We start from the raw sequence: 22,296 nt of genomic DNA on the forward strand, positions 1-22,296 counted from the left end.
GTCATGTCATCAGAATGCAATATGAGACTCAAACCAACGTTTGGAGACAATCAGGGAAATTTGACCCTGATTAGATATTTCAAAGAAATGATTATTTGTTTTAAAGATGTAGTAACGGTATAGTGTTTATGTTAAAAGAATCTTTTTCTTAAAGATACATAATGTCTAGAATTTACTTTAAAATAACCCAGCAGCAGAGATTGGGGAGGAGAGAGAGGAAGCATGTGTGTGTGTTTGTGTGTGTGTTCAAGGGGAAAATAAAGAGGAAACAAGATTAGCTACAGCTAATAATTGGTGGATGAGTACTTGGGCAATAATTACACTATTCTCTTTGCTTTTACATATGGCATCCTCCAGGGACTCCAACAGAGTATTGGTGTATACGTATACCAGTGTTCATAGCAGCACTGTTCACAACAGCCAAAAAGCAGAAACAACCCAAGTATCTGTCAACAGGTAAACTGATCAATTAAATGTGATATATAAATGTAATGGAATATTATTCAGCCATAAAAAGGAATGGAATTTTGATATATACTACAAGGTGGTAGACTCTGAAAGCATTATGCTTACTGAAATAAGCCAGACACAGAAAGTCAAATATTGTATGATTTCATTCATATGAGGTACCTGGATTGGCACATTCAGAGAGGCAGAAAGCAGAGCAGGGGGTACCAGGGGCTGGAGGATGACTGGAAGTGGATATTATTATTTAATGTGTATTATTTATGTTGGGAAGGATGAAAACATTTTGGGTATAGATAATGGTCATGGAAACACAGTATTGTGAATGTTTTCACTATCACTGAATTGTACTTACAAATGGTTAAAAGGGTGAATAGTATGTACATTTTACCATGATTTTTAAAAGAATTTTTATTAATTTTTGGCTGCACTGCATAACATGCGGGATCTTCATTCCCCAGCCAGGGATTGAACCTGTTCCCTCTGCAGTGAAAGCACAAAGTCTTAACCACTGAACCACCAGGGAAGTCCCTACCACAACTGTTTTTTAAAGTTAATTAAAAATATTGACTGGCAAAATAATTATTGGATCAGACCACCCCAAAGCAAAACCAAATCAAAACAGTGTGATACTGGGACCAGGTGGTAAATACTATCAATGGATCAGAGTAAACAGTCCAGAAATAGAGCCCTGGGTACGTATGACTGAGGGAGGGTTCCCTAGTTGCAGAACCTGACTCTGGGATCCTTGTGTAGTGATTTGCTGAGGGAGAGCTCTTAGGAGAACTCTTGGGGAGTGAGGAAAAAGCAGGACCAGATGGGCGAGGAGAAGAGGCAAAGCTGTGGGCTCAGGAGAAGCCTAGACTCAGCCTGATCCCTCAGGGACTCTGGAACATAACTGGCACCACAGAGGTTGTCCCAGGCATCAGTAACCTAGTACCCCCTGCATCCGTCAGTCAGTGGCATGCATGGGGTGGGGTGTGACCTCCCAAGCATCTCTAGGCAAGGCAGCTCCTATCAGTCGAGGTCAGCCCTCCCAAGAATGATGCAAGGGTGAGCTGTTAGCAGTCAGGACTCCAGCAGCAAGAAGGTGGGGGTACCAGCCTGGTGAAAGGACACCAAGAACCTCACTACAATATGGTAAGTTAATAAATTAAAATGCAGCATTTCAAGTCAGAGTGGAAAGGAGGGAATATTAAATAAACGATGTCAAGACCATTGATTATCTATTTGGAAAAAAAAAACAAAAACAGTTTGAGCTACACCTCATACCATGAATGAAAATAGGTTTCAAATGGATCCAAGATTTACACATTTTACAAAACAAACAACAAAATGGATTTGTTCTCTAGATTTACATAACAGATTAGTCCCAAATTTAGCAGCTTTACACAAACACTTGCTATCTCGGCTTCTGTGGGTCAGGAATCTGAGAGTAACTTAGCTGGATGGTTCTGGCTCAAGGTCTCTCATGAGGTTGTAGTCAAGATGTCATCTAAATGTTCAACTGGAGAGGGATTCACTTCCAAGATCACTGAGGTAGTTGTTGGCAGGCCTCAATCCCTTAATGGTTATTGGCCAGATACCTTGTTCCTTGCCAGGGGCATCTCCATGGTTTATCTGAATGCCCTAAAAATATGGCAGCTGACTTGCCCCACAGTGAGCGACCTAAGAGAGAAAAATGGAAGGTGCAGTCATGTATAACCTACTATCAGAAGGGACAGACCATCCCTTCTCACATTCTTTTGGACATATTGTACCAACTCCTGCACAATGAAGGAGGTGATGATGCCATGGTGTGAGTTCCAGGAGCAGGGATCACAGAGGTCATGTTGGAGGCTGCTTACCACACGAACTCCTGGAAAATATATAGAAAAATATTTTCATAATTGGTAGCTAAGCATGTTAATAAATCCAGAAGGCATAAAAGAAATATTGTTTTATCTGCTGTAAGGTAAAAGACATGACCAATACTTCATTTCTCTCTCTTTTTTAAGATATATATATAGCTTCCAGGTTTTCTTTTGGAAAATTGCTTTCCCCTGACTGTGTGTAGCTTTGGTGGCTGTGATAGTCTGGATGTGGTCAGTTCAGTTCAGTTGCTCAGTCGTGTCCAACTCTTTGTGACCCCATGGACTGCAGCATGGCAGGCCTCCCTGTCCATCACCAACTCCCAGAGTCCACCCAAACTCATGTCCATTGAGTCAGTGATGCCATCCAACCATCTCATCCTCTGTCGTCCCCTTCTTCTACTGCCCTCAATCTTTCCAGCATCAGGGTCTTTTCAAATGAGTCAGTTCTTTGCATCAGGTGGCCAAAGTATTGGAGTTTCAGCTACAACATCCATCCTTCCAATGAATATTCAGGACTATTTTCCTTTAGGATGGATTGGTTGGATCTCCTTGCAGTCCAAGGGACTCTCAAGAGTCTTCTCCAACACCACAGTTCAAAAGCATCAATTCTTTGGGGCTCTATAAAGCTTTTTAAAGCTCTATAAAGCTTTCTTTATAGTCCAACTCTCACGTCCATACATGACTACTGGGAAAATCATAGGTTTGACTAGATGGACCTTTGTTGGCAAAGTAATGTCTCTGCTTTTTAATATGCTGTCTAGGTTGGTCATAACTTTTCTTCCAAGGAGCAAGCATCTTTTAATTTCATGGCTGCAGTCACCACCTGCAGTGATTTTGGAGCCCAAGAAAATAAAGTCTGTCACTGTTTCCACTGTTTGCCCATCTATTTGCCATGAAGTGATGGGACCAGATGCCATTATCTTAGTTTTTGAATGTGGAGTTTTAAACCAGCTTTTAAACTCTCCTCTTTCACTTTCATCAAGAGGCTCTTTAGTTCTTCACTTTCTGCCAAAGGGTGGTGTCATTTTTGTATATAACTGAGGTTATTGATATTTCTCCTGGCAATCTTGATTCCAGCTTGTGCTTCATCCAGCCTGGTGTTTCGCATGATGTACTCTGCATATAAGTTAAATAAGCAGGGTGACAATATACAGCCTTGACGTACTCCTTTCCCTATCTGGAACCAGTCTGTTGTTCTATGTCTGGTTCTAACTGTTGCTTCTTGACCTGCATACAGATTTCTCAGGAGGAAGGTCAGGTGGTCTGGTATTCCCATCTCTTTCAGAATTTTCCACAGTTTGTTTTGATCCACACAGTCAAAGGCTTTGGCATAGTCAATAAAGCAGAAGTAGATGTTTTTCTGGAAGTCTCTTGCTTTTTCGATGATCCAGCAGATGTTGGCAATTTGATCTCTGGTTCCTCTGCCTTTTCCAAATCCAGCTTGAATATCTGGAAGTTCACAGTTCACATACTGTTGAAGTCTGACTTGGAGAATTTTGAGCATTACTTTGCTAGCGTGTGAGATGAGTTCAATTGTGAGGTAGTTTGAGCATTCTTTGGCGTTTTCTTTCTTTGGGATTGGAATGAAAACTGACCTTTTCCAGTCCTGTGATCACTGCTGAGTTTTCCAAATTTGCTGACATATTGAGTGCAGCACTTTCACAGCATCATCTTTTAGGATTTGAAATAGCTCAACTGGAATGCCATCACCTCCACTAGCTTTGTTCGTAGTGATGCTTCCTAAGGCCCACTTGACTACACATTCCAGGATGTCTGGCTCTAGGTGAATGATCACACCATCATTATTAACTGATCGTGAAGATCTTTTTTGTATAGTTCTTCTGTGTATTCTTGCCACCTCTTCTCAATATCTTCTGCTTTTGTTAGGTCCATACCATTTCTGTCCTTTATCGAGACCATCTTTGCATAAAATATTCCCTTGGTATCTCTAATTTTCTTGAAGAGATCTCTAGTCTTTCTCATTCTATTCTTTTCCTCTATTTCTTGCACTGATCGCTGAGGAAGTCTTCCTTATCTCTCCTTGCAATTCTTTGGAACTCTGCATTCAAATGGGACTATCTTTCCTTTTCTCCTTTGTTTTTCACTTCTCTTCTTTTCACAGCTATTTGTAAGGCCTCCTCAGACAGCCATTTTGGGTTTTGCATTTCTTTTTCCTGGGGATGGTTTTGATCCCTGTCTCTTGTACAGTGTCACAAACCTCTGTCCATAGTTCATCAGGCACTCTGTCTATCAGATCTAGTCCCTGAAATCTATTTGTCACTTCCACTGTATAATCATAAGGGATTTGATTTAGGTCATACTTGAATGGTTTAGTGGTTTTCCCCACTTTCTTCAATAGAGAAATGCAAATCAAAACTACAGTGAGATATCACCTCACACCAGTCAGAATGGCCATCATGAAAAAGTCTACAAACAATAAATGCTGGAGAGGGTGTGGAGAAAAGGGAACGCTCTTTCACTGTTGGTGGGAATGTAAATTGATACAGCCACTATGGAAGATGGTATGGAGATTCCTTAAAAAACTAGGAATAAAACCACCATGCTGCTGCTGCTAAGTTGCTTCAGTTGTGTCCGACTCTGTGAGACCCCATAGACGGCCGCCCACCAGGCTCCCCCGTCCCTGGGATTCTCCAGGCAAGAACACTGGAGTGGGTTGCCATTTCCTTCTCCAATGCATGAAAGTGAAAAGTGAAAGTGAAGTCGCTCAGTCGTGTCCGACTCTTAGTGACCCCATGAACTGCAGCCTACCAGGCTCCTCTGTCCATGGGATTTTCCAGGCAAGAGTACTGGAGTGGGATACCATTGCCTTCTCCGTAAAACTACCATATGACCTAGCGATCTCACTCCTAGGCATATACCCTGAGGAAACCAAAATTGAAAAAGACACATGTATCCCATTGTTCACTGCAGCGCTATTTACAATAGCTAGAACATGGAAGCAACCTAGATGTTCATTGACAGATGAATGGATAAAGAAGTTGTGGTACATATACACAGTGGAATATTACTCAGCCATAAAAAGGAATGCATTTTAGTCAGTTCTAATGAGCTGGATGAACCTAGAACCTATTTACAGAGTGAAGTAAGTCAGAAAGAGAAAGGTAAATATCATATTCTAAAGCATATATACAGAATTTAGAAAAACAGTACTGAATAATTTATTTACAGGGCAGCAAAGGAAAAACAAACATAGAGAACAGACTTATGGACATGGGGAGAGGGTAGAGGGTGAGATGTATGGAAAGAGTAACATGGAAACTTACATTACCATATGTAAAATAGATAGCCAATGGAAATTAGCTGTATGGCTCGGGAAACTCAAACAGGGGTTCTGTATCAACCTAGAGGGGTGGATGGGGAGGGAGGTTAAAAGGGAGGGGATATATGTATACCTATGGCTGATTCGTGTTGAAGTTTGACAGACAACAACAAAATTCTGTAAAGCAATTATCCTTCAATAAAAAATTAATTTAAAAAAAAAAGTGGTTTCTGAGCTGTTCCTGAAAGTGCATTTTAGTAGAGTGGGAAGGGAGAAAGGACAGTAGGAAGGAAGAACAACCTGAGTCTCAGGCAGATACAGCAACCTAGAGCCAAGTCTTGGTGCCCAAGGATTCCAAAGGCACTGAGCCTGCTTCTCTGACATTCCAGCACCATTTTAACCTTGGCTGGAAAGTGCAAGAGGGCCCCGCCCTCCCCCCACCCGGCCGCCCGCCAAGAAGTTTACCCATTGATGACCTTCACCTCCTGCAGTAACTGGTCTCCACCGCAGGGGACAGAGCGGACGAGCCCTCGGCAAGTAGCCTTAGTAAGTACAGCCAGCCCGCCACTGGGTGGCACTGAGGCTCCTCAAGAAAGGGAACTGGCCACCATATGGAGTGGAAGTGCTGCTGGGCTCTAGGGCGCTGGGGTTACAAGAGAGACAAGAAATAGTTCCCACCTTCCAAGAGTCTGGTGAGACAGATAGACACGTGGATAACTAATTAATTGTTCTAACAAATGGTTCCAACTGAAGGGCCCAAGGGAGGAGGAGGAATTTGAGCTTTGACATCGAATTCTGGGACAGGCTATTCTGGGATAAGATGGCTCTGGTGGTGCTAGCTCCCAGGGCACAGCACACAGACATGGGGTGGAGGGAGAGGGTTTTACAGAATCCCTAGGAGTGCAGCAGGCAGGCCCTGAGGCCTTGGTCAGCAGCCTGCCTTGGGGGGCGGAAGGAAGGATGGGCCTCTGTGCACTGGAGCCTCAGTGCCACTCTCTACACCCCCTCCCATCTTGGGCTGCTGTTTATCTCCATGAAGCACTTAACTCAGGGACATGGAGACACCTCTGGTATTAGGACAACTGGAAAATGCTGGAAATCCCTGGCAATGATGAAAGAACAGCTTCCTGTCCTCTTGCTTCCTGGCCATCCTGGAATTCGACCTTCAGTCCCAGCTGTGGTGCCATCTTGCTACAGGACCTAGGCCTTGACGCTGCAGCCCTTGGGGCTCAATGACTGCATCTGTAAAAGGGGTCTTTCATGTGCAAAAATATGTTGAAAATGAAAAAAGTCAGAAGCCACAGAGTGGGGGAAAATCAGTCAAATAGCAACAGAACCACCCATGTGGTTTGCTGCTGACCTGAAATTGTGCCCTGGTCTTCTGTTGGGAGGTGTGGCAGCTGCAGGAGGCAGACTCCCTGTGCTCACTTCAGGCCTGACCAGGGCCCATTGGAAAACCAGAGTATGACTTTTTCCTTGAAGAACGGTTTATCTCCACAGAGCCTGTTAAATTTGATAGGCTGAGCTTTGCAGCAGGGAAATAAATGGTTTAATATCTGTTAGATATATTTTCATTAACTTTTAAAAGATGGAACAAAGACTTTCTGTTTTCAAATTTTCTCAGAAACTAACCCATCATGATGTTGAAAGCCACGTTCAAATGGCTGAACTAAAATCAACTGCCTAAAACGAAATTCAAGTCAAGATGCACTGGCTGAGCTGGGTTAGTGATTGAAGACCAAACCTGCACATTGCAGGTCGGCATCGGGGTCAAGGGGCTCTTATCCCACACGCCCATCACTTGAAGGGGCTGTCTGTTTTTTCCCCCCCAATCCTACCACAGGTATGGGCAGGACAGCCTGGGTGTGGGGCTGCAGGGCAGGACCTGGTATATCTTTTAGAGCAGATAACTCTGCCCCTCCATTTGTCATTTATAAGTGACTGGTGAGAGATGATAAGGGGGCTTGGAGGTGCCCAGAGTTTGCCAAGGAGAAGGCTCCTCCTCACACTCCCCTCCATCCGTTTCCAATCCCAGAGCCAGACTTGCCCACCTGAGCTGGGGAAACCACGTCACCTTTTAGAGACTCCAGAAGAGGCCACAAGAGGCTATGCTGCCAGCAACATGTGCATAGCGCTGCACTGTCTTTTCACTTAAACAGGGTATTACAGATTCATACAAACTGCAGTTTTCCAAAGTTGCTTTTAATTATACATTTCACTGTAAAACAACAGGAAATTTATGTAACTATCTGAGTAGTGATGAGGGGAGGGGAGGAAGATGGCCTGAGGAGAGCTGATGGGGATTAAGGGAGATAAAGCCCTCTGGTCCTGACTTCTCTGCCCTTGCCCTTTTGCTCCTAAGCAATTACTTTCTAATGTTACAGATTAGACAGTCATGCAGCAAGAAGGCTAAGGAATACACTTGGCCCAGGCTTTGGGGTACCACACCCTGTAGTGAGATTATATGTAATTTCGTCCTGAAATTGATAAGGAGCTTTCAGCTCAGACCAGACTAGATGCAAAAATGCTTCAGCACTGAAGCTGGACTTGGAGGAGGGGCAATTGAGTTTTCCAGGGCATGATGCAACTCCCAGGTAGAGATTTATTTTCTGCAACTGTGTGTTCCAGGAAATGATTTGGGGAAAACTGGGAATTTATCTACCCCTCATCTGTTTTGCAGAATGCTTATAATCTCTTTATGTTGTATCCTGGCACCACTGAGTTCCTTTTGTAACTTGTGAAAGTGAAAGTCATTCAGTCATGTCCAGCGCTTTGCGATCCCATGGACTGTACAGTCCATGGAATTCTCCAGGCCAGAATACTGGAGTGAGTAGCCTTTCCCTTCTCCAGGGGATCTTCCCAACCCAGGCATTGAACCCAGGTCTCCTGCATTGCAGGCAGATTCTTTACCAACTGAGTCACAAGGGAAGCCCTTGTAACTTTTAGATATGTAAATTTATCAAGTGATGCTGTATCTGGTCATTCCACCAGAAAGAGCTTACTCTTGACTTTGTCAACAATATCTTGGTGATGTACTATCCTTGGTACATAAAGAACTCATATAGATTAAATAAAAAATCAGTACCCCAGTTGAAGCATGGGCAAAAGATATGAAAAATACACTTCTCCAAAGATTAAAACTCCCAGTGTTAGCTGAAACTGGACTTCACCTTCTATGATTAGGCATATCATTTTATACAATCTATCAGTTGAGAAAAGTTTCAAAATCATTGAATGTGAATACTCTTTGATTATGCGATTCTATTTCTAGAAATTTATGCTGTAGAAACTTCTGCCCAGCTAAGCAGAGACAGATGCACAAGGATTTTCCTTGTAGTTCTATTTACTATATAGGCAAATTGGAAAAATTATTTTACATCAAGAGTAGAATGGTTCAAAAAAAGGAGCAGACTGGTTAAACTATGTTATAAACACACAATGGAATACCATATAACTATTAAAAAGGATACGGTAGATCTGTATTTCTTAATGTATGCCAATATATCAATATATCCTCAATATATTGTCAAGTTAAAGCAGATTAAAAATTAGTATGTTTCCTGTGAGTTCTTCTATGTAAAAATAGAAATCTATGTATACATAGGAAATCTGGAAAGTTATACAGCACATTAAACTTTACAAGTGGCTAGCTTTGGGAAGGGTTTCAAATTTCCTATTTCTACTCTCCTGGATTAAAAAAAAACTTTCATAATATATCTTAGTATTTTATAATATTTCTTAGAAATATACTTAGTATTTCGTAGCATCAGTAAAAATAATAAGAGTTTCTATCAGGAAAAAAGCAAATATTCCAACATTTTAATCCCTCTATCTTTGGATGTTTCATGAGTTATCTGCCTGCTGTGTATTGGTTTGATATGCTTTCAAACCCACTTGTTTATGACTGAAGTTGTTTTAATGTACATGTTTATGGCAAAGATTAAAAAAAATTGTTTTTAGAGGTAAAATTGTTTTAATATAGATACGAAGTAAGTCGTGTCCAGAGGTCATCATCTGATTTGTTGTCACTGGTGAGCACTCAGTGGCTCAACTGCTGAGGGGCCTCACTGGAGGCTTACTGATAAAAAATGTGAAGATTTTGCAGGTTCGGTTCCAGACCAGCACAATAAAGCAAGTGATACTTTTTATTTTTGGTTTCCCAGTACCTGTGAAAGTTATGTTTACACTATACTGTAGTCTATTAAGTGCAATGGGCTTCCCTTGTGACTCAGCTTGTAAAGAATCCGTCTGCAATGTGGGAGACCTGAGTTCGATCCCTGGGTTGGGAAGATCCCCTGGAGAAGGGAAAGGCTACCCACTCCAGTATTCTGGCCTGGAGAATTCCATGGACTGTATAGTCCATAGAGTCGCAAAGAGTCAGATGCAACTGAGTGACTTTCACTTTCATTTTCATTAAGTGTAATAGCATTATGTCTAAAAAACATACATACTTCAAAAATACTCTATTGCTAAAAAAACGCTAATCATCATTTGACGACAAAAGGTTGTCACTGACCTTCAATTTATTTTTAAAAAATGCAAATATTTGCCAAGTGCAATACAGTGAAATGCAATAAAACAAGGCATGCCCATAAACACTGAGTGTCTGGGCAGGCGGCCCTTTGCTGATCTTAATAGTCTGGGAGACTATTAGACATCAGCTTCTGCAAGGTAAGTGTGAGTCTTTTACTGGCAGTGGGGAAAGCCTGTCCACAGCTCCTCCAAGGAGATCATCCCACCCATCAACAACAGTGCCTTCGTTCCCTAGCAATGTGCTCTAGCGACAAGGAGCTTTGACTTTTGTGCTGGCAGCTGGATGTTAGCTAGCAGTTGGCTAAGGCGTCTGTCCCCTCCCAGCTTGTATAAAGGTACATCACAAGCTAAGTTTGGACTTTATTCTTTTCTTCTCCCCTTGCCTGGAACAACAGTGTGATTAATCTATCAGTGGTTTGGAATATGTTATTTCTTTTTTTGGCTTATTAAAGAGACATTACCTTGTATACTCAGCTTTGAACTTCCCACAGTAAAACTGTGTTAAATAAATTGGTGAGCATTAATTTTGCCAAGGTAAAGTAATATAAAGCACTGCTCCTCTCCAGGTAGGAAAGGAGGGCAATAGATTCACCTCAGTTTTATAGATGAGCACCTCGAACCCCCAGGACTATAGGGAACTTGGCCAGCGTCACACAGTCAGAAGTATGCGCTCCTTTCTCTTCAAATAGATGTTTCACAAGGCACTTTTTGTTTTTCTTTTTTTATGGGAGCCAGCCCCTATGCCCTGAAGATCTTTAAGTTGTCACCTTGGTATTCTGCATTTTCCTGTGGCAGATGCTTTCGATACCTTACCTTATACACTCTTAATTTTATCATTTCATTATTTGCTGGCCTGACTTCTGAATGCTAGCATTTGTATCTAATTGTCTTCAAAAACAGTCCAGAAGTGACAGAGAGTTCATCTTTCATGGTCACAGCCCTCTACTTAATCACATGCAGGAATGGGTGTATAAATACCCCAGTTCCCTCTCTCCTCAGCTGGCGGCACACTGACCCAACTGTTCTACATTGGCTTCCAGAGTTCCTTAGTGGACTGATCTCTGGTAACTTGCTTGATAACATATGACTTCTTACCTATCCTACTTTTCCAAACCCTTAATGGGATTTTCAGAGAGCACTTCTGAAATAAATTATGTTCATTTAAATCCTTATGGCAGAATCTGCTTCCAGGGCTACTCAAACTAAGATGCCATGTTTTGTTAGCAAGTAGGAAATGGGAGTCAGCCAGGATGGAGGAGCCAAGAGGTTTGAGGGCAATCAGTTCAGTTCAGTCACTCAGTCGTGTCCGACTCTTTGCGACCCCATGGACTGCAGCAAGCCAGGCCTCCCTGTCTATCACCACCTCCTGGAGTTTACTCAAACTCATGCCTATTGAGTCAGTGATACCATCCAACTATCTCATCCTCTGTCATCCCCTTATCCTCCCACCTTCAATCTTTCCCAGCATCAGGGTCTTTTCAAATGAGTCAGCTCTTCACATCAGGTGGCCAAAGTATTAGAGTTTCAGCTTCAACATCAGTCCTTCCAATGAATGCTGCTGCTGCTGCTAAGTCGCTTCAGTCGTGTCCGACTATGTGTGACCCCATAGACGGCAGCCCACCAGGCTCTGCCATCCCTGGGATTCTCCAGGCAAGAATACTGGAGTGGGTTGCCATTTCCTTCTCCAGTGCATGAAAGGGAAAAGCGAAAGTGAAGTAGCTCAGTCGTGTCCGACTCTTAGCGACCCCACGGACTGAAGCTTCCAGGCTCCTCCATCCATGGGATTTTCCAGGCAAAAGAGTACTGGAGTGGGGTGCTATTGCCTTCTCCACCTTCCAATGAATATTCAGGATTAATTTCCTTTAGGATGGACTGGCTGGATCTCCTTGCAGTCCAACGGACTCTCAAGAGTCTTCTCCAACACCACAGTTCAAAAGCATCAGTTCTTCGGCGCTCAGCTTTCTTTATGGTCCAACTCTCACATCCATACATGACCACTGGAAAAACCATAGCCTTGATTAGACGGACCTTTGTTGGCAAAGTAATGTCTCTGCTTTTTAATATGCTGTCTGGGTTGGTCATAACTTTCCTTCCAAGGAGTAAGCATCTTTTAATTTCATGGCTGCAGTCACCATTTGCAGTGATTTTGGAGCCCCCAAAAATAAAGTCAGCCACTGTTTCCCCATCTATTTGCCATGAAGTGATGGGACTGGATGCCATGAGCTTAGTTTTCTGAAAGTTGAGCTTTAAGCCAACTTTTTCACTCTCTTCTTTCACTTCATCAAGAGGCTCTTTAGGTCTTCTTCACTTTCTGCCATAAGGGTGGTGTCATCTTCATATCTGAGGTTATTGATATTTCTCCCAGCAGTCTTGATTCCAGCTTGTGCTTCATCCAGCCCAGCATTTCTCATGATGTACTCTGCGTATGAGTTAAATAAGCAGAGTGACAATATACAGCCTTGAGGTAATCCTTTCCCTATTTGGAACCAGTCTGTTGTTCCATGTCCAGTTCTAACTGTTGCTTGAGGGCAATAATCACATCTTGATGTCAAGTTAGGAATAACCTAAAAAAGAAGAGAATACCAAAATTCCCCCACAATTCCAGTGTGCTAGGACAGGGTTTGGCAAGCTTTTTCTGCAAAGGGCCAGTAGGTAAATATTTTCATCTTTTTGGACCATATAGTTTCTGTTGCAGTTGCCTAGTGCTGTTATTGTCACATGCAAACAGTCATAGATAACGTGGCAAGGAACGAGTGTGGCTGTATTCCAGTAACACTTTATTTGTAAAAAGGTAGCAAGCCAGCTTTGACCACAGGCTGGTTTTACTGACCCTTGCTTGGGGACAACAAAGAGAGGCTAGGCAGTTAGCTAGCCAGAATGGGGTGCTGGGTGGGAGGTGAGGCCCGTTTCTGCCTTAGACTCTATGAATCCAGCAGCAGGGCTCTGTGCCTGAGTCTCCCTTGGCTGTGCTGCCAAGTCAGGAAATCCTCTGATAGCTCTGCCAACAGAGGGGTACTCAGTATCTTAGTTTTCAAGCTCAGGATAAGTTTTCTACTTCAGTTTTGTGCTAATAGGTCACTTTTCCTAATGGGAAGAGATCTGCCCACTAGTGAAAAAAAAATCCAGCCCCTGGAAAGAAAAGCACCTTAATATTTTAAAAGACATATAAAATGGTAAATTCAACTGATGTTTCAAATAAGACAGGTAATACCAAATTTGATTATAAATAATTTTTGGAGCAAGAAATGGAGTTTTCTGTTGTAAACTGAAGATATAATATTGATAAATGACTGCAAGAGAGGTTTTGTTTATGGTAGTGAAAAGTACAGAGCCAAGTTCACCAAAAGGAAGCTGATCCAAAGATGAGTGACCGCATTAATAAGAAAATGGTTCTAAATATTGTAATACAGTTTTCCTGATCTGGTGAACTGCATTCTGGAAAACTTACAAATAAACTCACACAACTAGTTTGTTACTCTTTCCAGTTTCCAAAGACGATTTCTCTGTAGTGAACTTCATGCAGACCCAAGGTCATGTTGCAGACCACGTATGTGGAGAGGCTGGTTTGTCAACTGACCCAAAAAGGCAATAATCCCATAATGAAGAAGAGACAGTGACAGGCTAACTTTATTTGCTCTTTTGATGGTGGTTACTCTGCTGCTGTGTCAGAAAGTGCAGAAGACAGAGGGTATGGTAGAAATATATTTTAAAATATTAATTTTTGTGCTTTTCCCTTTTCACTTGCTAGTACCTTGTGGCCCTTCCCAGGCCAATCATCCAGGCCCATCTCCCAATCTTGGATCAAGACAGGTCAATTACTTCAAATTGGTATAGATATCAAAGAACTCTTTGAATTCTAAAATAGGCTTTTAAAATTTGTGACAAAGATTCCACTTTGATAGAAAGGGTTTTAGGATTCCCAAAGCTTTCTGTTGCCTTGGATGTCAAAAATAAAGCCCAAAAGAACTCAGGACATCTAACTTATGTTATAAAATAACTGTTTGGGGGAATTATGTGTAAAATACCAAATTAATCCCACCTCACACATTTGAGATAAAGTTCCACTTCCTTGGTGACAGGTAGGACAAATATTACCTGGCAAAGAGATTAGAAGGGTTCAAGTCAAAATTACATGGACATGAATTGCATGGAAAACAAGATTAGAATCAGCATGAAGAAACGGCCTAGAATGCCCTCCTAAACTTGGAGTGGGGATATCTCTTTTAACATTAAAGTTCTTTGAAATCCAGAAGTCACAGACTACAATTCAATAAATATGATTACATAAAATCTAGACATTCCTGTGTGGAAAAAAGAACAAAACAAAAACTCTAGAAACAAATTGTCAAAACAAATGACAGACTTCCACTTCAAGCTGTCATGGAATAAAAAGGACCAGATTTAGCATTCCACCAAAAGACAAATAAGCAAAACACTAGACAGAATATGTGAAACTGATCGCAGACCTCAAATCACAGGCAACACACAATTGTGATACCTGAGAGAAAGGAGACAAATGAGTTGGGCTCTGTGATCACCACAGCTTTCTGCCTGGAGGCATATTTCAAACTATAGAATAAGGAAGAGGAATCCAAATATAGCCCAGCAATCTTGCTTAGATGAAGAGTCAGAGTTCAGGATATCTGAGGTGGCTAGAAACTGCAGGGCAGAGTTCAGAGAGGATTATGCAAGAAAAGAATTCCAGAAATCTCCAGGTACCTCCCTGAATCTTTGCTGAGTACTATCATGTGAATATATGGGATGAAACTTCAAGAGGGTGAATAAAGACCAGCCAGAAATCTATGAGCTGAATGGTTCCCCAAACTCACAAAAACACTGAAACACACTTGAGTTCTGATCAGCCAGAACAGAGAGGTCTAATCGATCCCTTGGTGTCCTAAGTGGGCCATGCCTCGGTAAAAATGCGAAACTTTCCCTAAAATATAGGCCTCTCTAAATCTACTTTGTTGTTGTTTAGTCGCTCAGTCGTGTCTGACTCTTTGTGACCCCATGGACCCCATAGCACGCCAGGCTTCCCTGTCCCTCAGTAACTCCTGGAGCTTCCTCAAACTCGTGTCTATTGAGTCAGTGATGTCATCCAACCATATCATCCTCTGTCATCTCCTTCTCCTCTCGCCTTCAATCTTTGACAGCATCAGCATCTTTTCCATTGAGTCAGCTCTTCACATCAAGTGCCCAAAGTATTGGAGCTTCAGGATCAGTCCTTCCAATGAATTTTCAGGATTAATTTCCTTTAGAATTGACTGGATCTCCTTGCAGTCCAAGGGACTCTCAAGAGTCTTCTCCAATACCACAGTTCAGAAGCATCAGTTCTTCAGCACTCAACCTTCTTTATGGTCCAACTCTTACATCCATACGTGACTACTGGGAAAACTATAGCTTTGACTATATGGACCTTCATTGGCAAAATAACATCTCTGCTTTTTAATATACTGTCTCAGTTTGTCATAGCTTTTCTTGTAAGGAGCAAGTGTCTTTTAATTTTATGGCTGCAGTTACCATCTGCAGTGATTTTGGAGCCCAAGAAAATAAAGTCTGTGACTGTTTCCATTGTTTCCCCATATATTTGTGATGAAGTGATGGGACTGGATGCCATGATCTTAATTTTTTGAATGTTGAGTTTTAAGCCAGCTTTTTCACTCTCCTCTTTCACTTTCATCAAGAGGCTCTTTAGTTCTTCTTCACTTTCTGCCATAAGGGTGGTGTCGTCTGCATATCTGAGGTTATTGATATTTCTCCTGGCAATCTTGATTCCAGCTTGTGCTTCATCCAGCCCAGCATTTCGTGTGATGTACTCTGCATATAAGTTAAATAAGCAGAGTGACAATATGCAGACTTGACGTACTCCTTTCCCAATTTGGAACCAATCCATTGTTCCGTTTCTGGTTCTAACTGTTGTTTCTTGACCTGATTACAGATTTCTCAGGAGGCAGGTCAGGTGGTCTGGTATTCCCATCTCTTTAAGAATTTTCCACAATTCATTGTGATCCAAACAGTCAAAGGTGTTAGTGTAGTCAATGAAGCAGAAGTAAATGTTTTTCTGGAATTCTCTTGCTTTTTCTATGATCCTATGGATATTTCAATTTGATCTCGTGGGTTCCTCTGCCTTTTCTAAATCCAACTTGAACATCTGGAAGCTCTCAGTTCACATACTGTTGAAGTCTGGCTTGGAGAATTTTGAGCATTACTTTGCTAACATATGAAATGAGTGCAATTGTGTGGCAGTTTGAACATTCTTTGGCATTGCCCTTCTTTGGGATTGGAATGAAAATTGACCTTTTCCAGTCCTGTGGCCACTGCTGAGTTTTCCAAATTTGCTGGCATATTGAGTGCAGCACTTTCACAGCATCATCTTTTAGGATTTGAAATAGCTCAGCTGGAGTTCCATCATCTCCACTAGCTTTGTTTGTAGTGATGCTTCCTAAGGCCCATTTGACTTCGCACTTCAGGATGTCTAGCTCTATGTGAGTGATCACACCATCGTGGTTATCTGGGTCATCAAGATCTTTTTTGTACAGTTCTTCTGTGTATTCTTGCCACCTCTTCTTAGTATCTTTTGTTTCTGTTAGGTCTATACCATTTCTATCCTTAATTGTGCCCATCTTTCATGGGAACATGAAATGTTCCCTTGGAATCCCTAATTTTCTTGAAGAGACCTCTAGTCTTTCCCATTCTATTATTTCCCTCTATTTCTTTGCACTGACTACTTAGGAAGGCTTTCTTATCTCTCCTTGCTATTCTTTGGAACTCTGCATTCAGATATAAGTGTATCAAATCAAACATTGTACACCTCAAACTTAGGCAATGTTATATGTCAATTATATCATACTACAGCTGGGGGAAAGAAAAGAAAATAGGAAAGGAAGAGCAAACTAATCCCAAGGCAAGCAGAAGGGAAGATATAATACAGATCAAGACAGAAACTAATGAGATAGAGAATTTTTATAGGGACAACAAAACCAAAGCTTTTTCCTTTGAAAATATTATCAAAATTGACAAATCTAGGTAGAATGAACAAGAAATAGAGAAGACTTAAATAAATAAGATTAGGAATGAAGGAAGAGGCATCACAACTAACCTTACAAAAATAAAAAGTATTTTAAACAAATACTATAAACACTAGTACACTTTTTTTTTTACTGTACCATGCAGCTTGCAGGATCTTGGCTCTGCCAACCAAGGATTGAACCCAGTCTCTCAAAAGTGAAAGCTCAGAGTCCTAGCCACAGGACAGCTAGGGAATTCCCTAATACATTATATTTAATAGAATAAAGAACAAAAATACATGGTCACCTGAATAGATGTGGAAAAGCAGTTAACAAAATTGAACAACCCTTCATGACAAAAGCACTCAACAAATTAAGAATGGAAGGAAATTTCCTGGGATTATAAACAGTTTTTATGAAAATTCCACAGGTAACAAACATACTTAATGGTGAAAGACTGTTTTCCCTCTAACATCAGAAATAAGAATGTTCTCTCTCCCCACTTATATTCAATATTGTATGGGAGATTCTGGGTTTCTCTGGTGGTTCAGTGATAAAGAATCCACCTGCTAATGCAGGAGAGCTGGGTTCGATTCCTGGGTTGGGGAGATCCCCTAGAGAAGGAAATGGCAACCTACTCCTGTACTCTTGCCCGGGAAATCCTATGGATAGAGGAACCTGGCAGGTTACAGTCCATGGAGTTTTAAAGAGTTGGACATGACTTAATGATGAAGCGACAGCAACGACATTGAAGGTTGAAGGTTCTAGCCAGTGTAGTTAGGTAACATAAAGAAATTCAGACGGCAAAAGAAGAAATTAAACTATCTTTATATGTGGTTGACATGATCTTTTATATAGAAAATCTTAGAAATTGCACTAAAAAACTGGTAACTAGTAAAGTTCAGCAAAGTTGCATGATATAAGCTCAATATATCCTATTCTATATCCTATTAATGAATAATCTGAAAGTGAAATTAATAAAATAATCCCATTTACAATATCAGCAATAAGAATAAAATATTTGGAATAAATTTCACAGAAAAAATGTAGGGTTTGTACATGGAGAACTGCAAAATCATTGTTTAAGGTAATTAATGAAGATCTGAATAAATAGAAAGACATTCCACTCTCATGGGTGGGAAGACAGTAGTAAGATGTCAGTACTGCCCAAATTGTTCTAAAGATTCAGTACATCTCTAGCAAAGTCTCACTTTTTTTGCAGTAATTTAGAAGATGATTCTAAAATTCATATGGAAATGAATGAGACTCAGAATAGCCAAAAATAATCTTGCAAAAAAATGAACAAATTTGGCAGACTTATACTTCTCAATTTTAAAATTCACCATAAAGCTATAGTGTAGTGCTGGCATAAGCATAGCTAGATAGATCAATAAGGTAGAATTGAAAGTCCAAGAATAATAAGCCTTTACATTTATGGTCAATTGATTTAGACAAGATGTCAAGACAGTTCAAAGGGAAAAAATAGTATTTTCAACAAATGGTGCTGGGACAACTGGATATCAACATGCAAATGAACTAGCTCACATCATATGGAAAGAAACTAATTCTTTTTTTTTTTTTTTTTTGAGGGTTGGAGGGACTGGTTCTTTATTTCAAAAAGACATTTATCAATTTTCAGTATCAAAACAGTTACGCTATTGGTTTTTTCCTCCCACTTGGTCCCCAAAGAGACCACACCAAAGGAGAGAACATTTTAAGCCAATTAAGCTGCAGGATGCACACCTAACAGAACTTACTGAAGCCTCATCAAAAAAGGAGGATTGGGTAGGGAAAGAAACTTTAAAATATCAGCACACACTGCTAGCCCACAAACTGTAGAGAGCTCTCACAGGCAGAGGGGTGACCCGTGTGCCCCAACCCCAAAGAAGCAAAGTTCCAAAATAATATAAAATTTAAAAAGTTTTGTACATAAGCTTTTCAAGATTTCTCTAGCACTAACAAAGGACAATGAAATGGCACTTTTAGAGACAGCAGCTTCAGACCCAGAAAAGGGTGATGAGATGAGTTTCATATGGCTAAATCTGTGGCAAAACATAATTTTCTTTCCTTTCTTTCAAGGAGGCAGGAGAGCAAATAAGTGGTCACTTCAGCATAAGGGGCACATGATCCATTCTGTGAGCAGTTGGAAACAGGGTAGAGCTGGGACAAGGATTTGGTCTCAGATGTTTCACCATCTTAATTGTTTGGTCACTTCTGATGAAAAAAGAAAAAAAAAAGTTGTCCAAAGATACCATAAAGCTGAAAACCTGAACAGCATTTTTTTTTTTTTTTTTGCTAACTCCGCCCTCCTGGAATCATCTTTCTGGTTTGGCGGGTACTTTTTTTTTTTTATAAATTTATTTATTTTAGTTGGGGGCTAATTACTTTACAATATTGTAATAGTTTTGCCATACATTGACATGAGTCAGCCATGGGTTTACATGTGTTCCCCCTCCTGGACACCCCACCCACCTCCCTCCCCATCCCATCCCTCTGGGTCATCCCATTGCCCCTGCCCTGAGCATTTGTCTCATGCATCGAACCTGGAATGGTGTTCTGTTTCACATATGATAATATACATGTTTCAATGCTATTCTCCCAGAACGTCCCACCCTCACCTTCTCCCTTAGAGTCCAAAATTGTTCTATGCATCTGTGTCTCTTATTCTGTCTCGCATATAGGGTTATCGTTACCATCTTTCAAATTCCATATATATGCATTAATATACTCTGTTGTTGTTTTTCTTTCTGGCTTACTTCACTCTGTATAATGGGCTCCAGTTTCATCCATCTCAATAGAACCGATTCAAATGTATTTTTTTAATGGCTGAGTAATATTCCATTGTGTATATGTACCACAGCTTCCTTATCCATTCGTCTGCTGATGGACATCTAGGTTGCTTCCATGTCCTGGCTATTGTAAACAGTGCTGCGATGAACATTGGGGTACACGCGTCTCTTTCAATTCTGGTTTCCTCGGTGTGTATGCCCAGCAGTGGGATTGCTGGGTCATATGGCAGTTCTATTCCCAGTTTTTTTAAGGAATCTCCACACTGTTCTCCATAGTGGCTACTTTTTACAGAGCAATGAGGTTTCCCCAAATGGAGCCTTTCTCTGGCCTGCTAGGCTCTCAGTGAGGCAGGCCCATACCTTTTCCCTTTCTCTCTGGAGAAGGCAACATGCATTAAGCCCAAACGTTACCTTCCAAAAGTGATAAAGGGATTAGACTGCTGCTTCAGAACTACGGAATTATCTGGAATGCTTTTTACAAATGATTGTTACATCAACAACAAAAAAGGTAATTGCAAAATGTGTACATCACAACATGCTTTTAAAGACACTCTGCATTGTGCTCACATTCCTTTAAACATTGTTCCTAAAGGTGCTCAGCCTCTAGCCCAACTGGAATCTCTGGGGAGAGGCAGAGACACTTTGGCGAAAGGACACAGGAGTGGAGGGGTGGGAGAGGTGGTGAAAGGAGAAAGCAGCCTTTCAGTTAAAGATCAGCCCTCAGTTTAAAGGTCAGCTTCGGGCAGGCTGGCCTCAGCGGAGTTGGGGTGAGAGGGAGGAGCAGCGGCAGGGCGATACTGGGATGCTCTACATCTCATTCAGGTCAAGCAGAATCTGATCCAGCATCCTTTGGGTACAGAGGTGCTCCTCTTTGGTGCATTTCAGTTTATCTTCCAAATCATCAATTATCTTTTCCAGCTTGGCTACCGATCTCTCAGGAAACTCAGCGCGGGTCTCTGCCTCCTTGAGTTTATCGGTAAGAATCTTTATCTCTTCCTCATAATTGTCTTCTTTTTGAGAGTACTTTTCTTCAGCAGCACTCAGACACTTCAGGTTCTGGTCCATCAGTCTGATTTGCTCATCCGTCTCTTGGCAACGGGACTGACAGTTTGGCTCGCTCCTCTGTGCGTTCCAAGTCTCCCTCAATAATCACCAACTTATAAGCCACCTCTTCATACTTCCTGTCTGCCTCTTCTGCAATGTGCTTAGCTTCTCTGAGTTGGATTTCCTGGAGTTCCATTTTTTCTTCATCTTTTAAGGCTCGGTTTTCAGTATCCGTCATACATTTCTCGCTGTCATCAGCGGCTTTCGCAGCTTCCTCCAGCTTTTGCAGGGCAGTGGCCAGGAGCTCTTGGGCTCCGTCCAGCTCCTCTTCAACCAGCTGGATCCTACGGTTCAAGGAGGCCACCTCAGCCTCAGCCTGTTCTCGGGCCCGCCTGTCTCCCCCCGCTTCCCGCTGGAGGCGCTCGGCCCTCTGCATCATCGGCCTGCTGCTGCAGAACCTGGATCTTGCACTTCACCGCCTCGATGGTGGTGATCCCGGCCATGGTCCCTGCCTAGCTCCCGCTCGCCTTCGGGTTCCTGCCTCCTCTGTTCGGCACTGCATTCACTTCTCTAAGAAACTAACTCAAAATGGATCATATACCTAACTGTTGGTGCTAAAACTATAAACATTTAGAAGAAAACACTGAACAAAAAAAAATCTTCATAACCTTAAGCTGGGTATAACCCCCCAAACACAAGAAAACAAAGTGGGGATAGATAACTTAAGACATCATTAAAATTAAACACTGGAGTTTCAAAGAACACCATCAAGAATGTGAAGACAACCATAGAATGGGAGTAGATGACTGTAAATTATATGTCTGATAAAGGACTGATTATATCCAGAATATATAAAGAACGCTTACAACCTAACAATTTTAAAAATCCAATTTAAAATTGGGCAAAATACTGGAATACGCATTTCTCAAAAAAAAAAAAAGATATACAATGACCAATAAGCAAAGATGCTCAACATCATTAGCCAGTAGGGAAATGCAAATCAAAGCCACAATAAATTACCATTTCGTGTCTATTATAATGGCTTTAATTTTTTTTTAATGAAAGGATTTCCCTGGTGGTCCAGGGAAGACTCCATGCTTCCAGTGCAGGGAATGCAGTTTCGATCCCTGGTCAGGGAGCTAAGATCCCACATGCCACACAATAGAGCCAACAAAGGTTTTAAAAATTAAAAATGGAAAATGACAAATGTTAGCAAGAGTGTGGAGAACCTTCATACATGACTGATAGGGATGTAAATGGTGCAGCCACTGTGAAAAAGTTTGGCACTTCATATAAAAGGTAAATACAGTGTTATCATTTGACCT

The 22,296-nt window shown here is 41.4% G+C and overlaps 1 pseudogene across 1 annotated transcript; it reads right to left on the reverse strand.

The window, feature by feature from the left end:
- Positions 1 to 1,676: 1,676 nt before the first annotated feature.
- LOC145534796 (tropomyosin-like) lies at positions 1,677 to 21,999 on the reverse strand (annotated as a pseudogene). The gene is made up of 9 exons (XR_014074999.1): positions 19,757 to 21,999; positions 11,581 to 12,695; positions 7,673 to 7,816; positions 6,959 to 7,101; positions 6,664 to 6,853; positions 6,064 to 6,241; positions 5,603 to 5,680; positions 2,230 to 2,323; positions 1,677 to 2,133 (listed from the first exon to the last, which is right to left on the reverse strand). The product of XR_014074999.1 is annotated as a tropomyosin-like (transcript).
- Positions 22,000 to 22,296: the final 297 nt, after the last annotated feature.

Source organism: Giraffa tippelskirchi, chromosome 2 (assembly GCF_054371585.1).
Source record: "Giraffa tippelskirchi isolate mGirTip1 chromosome 2, T2T-mGirTip1v1.2.pri, whole genome shotgun sequence".
NCBI lineage: Eukaryota > Metazoa > Chordata > Mammalia > Artiodactyla > Giraffidae > Giraffa > Giraffa tippelskirchi.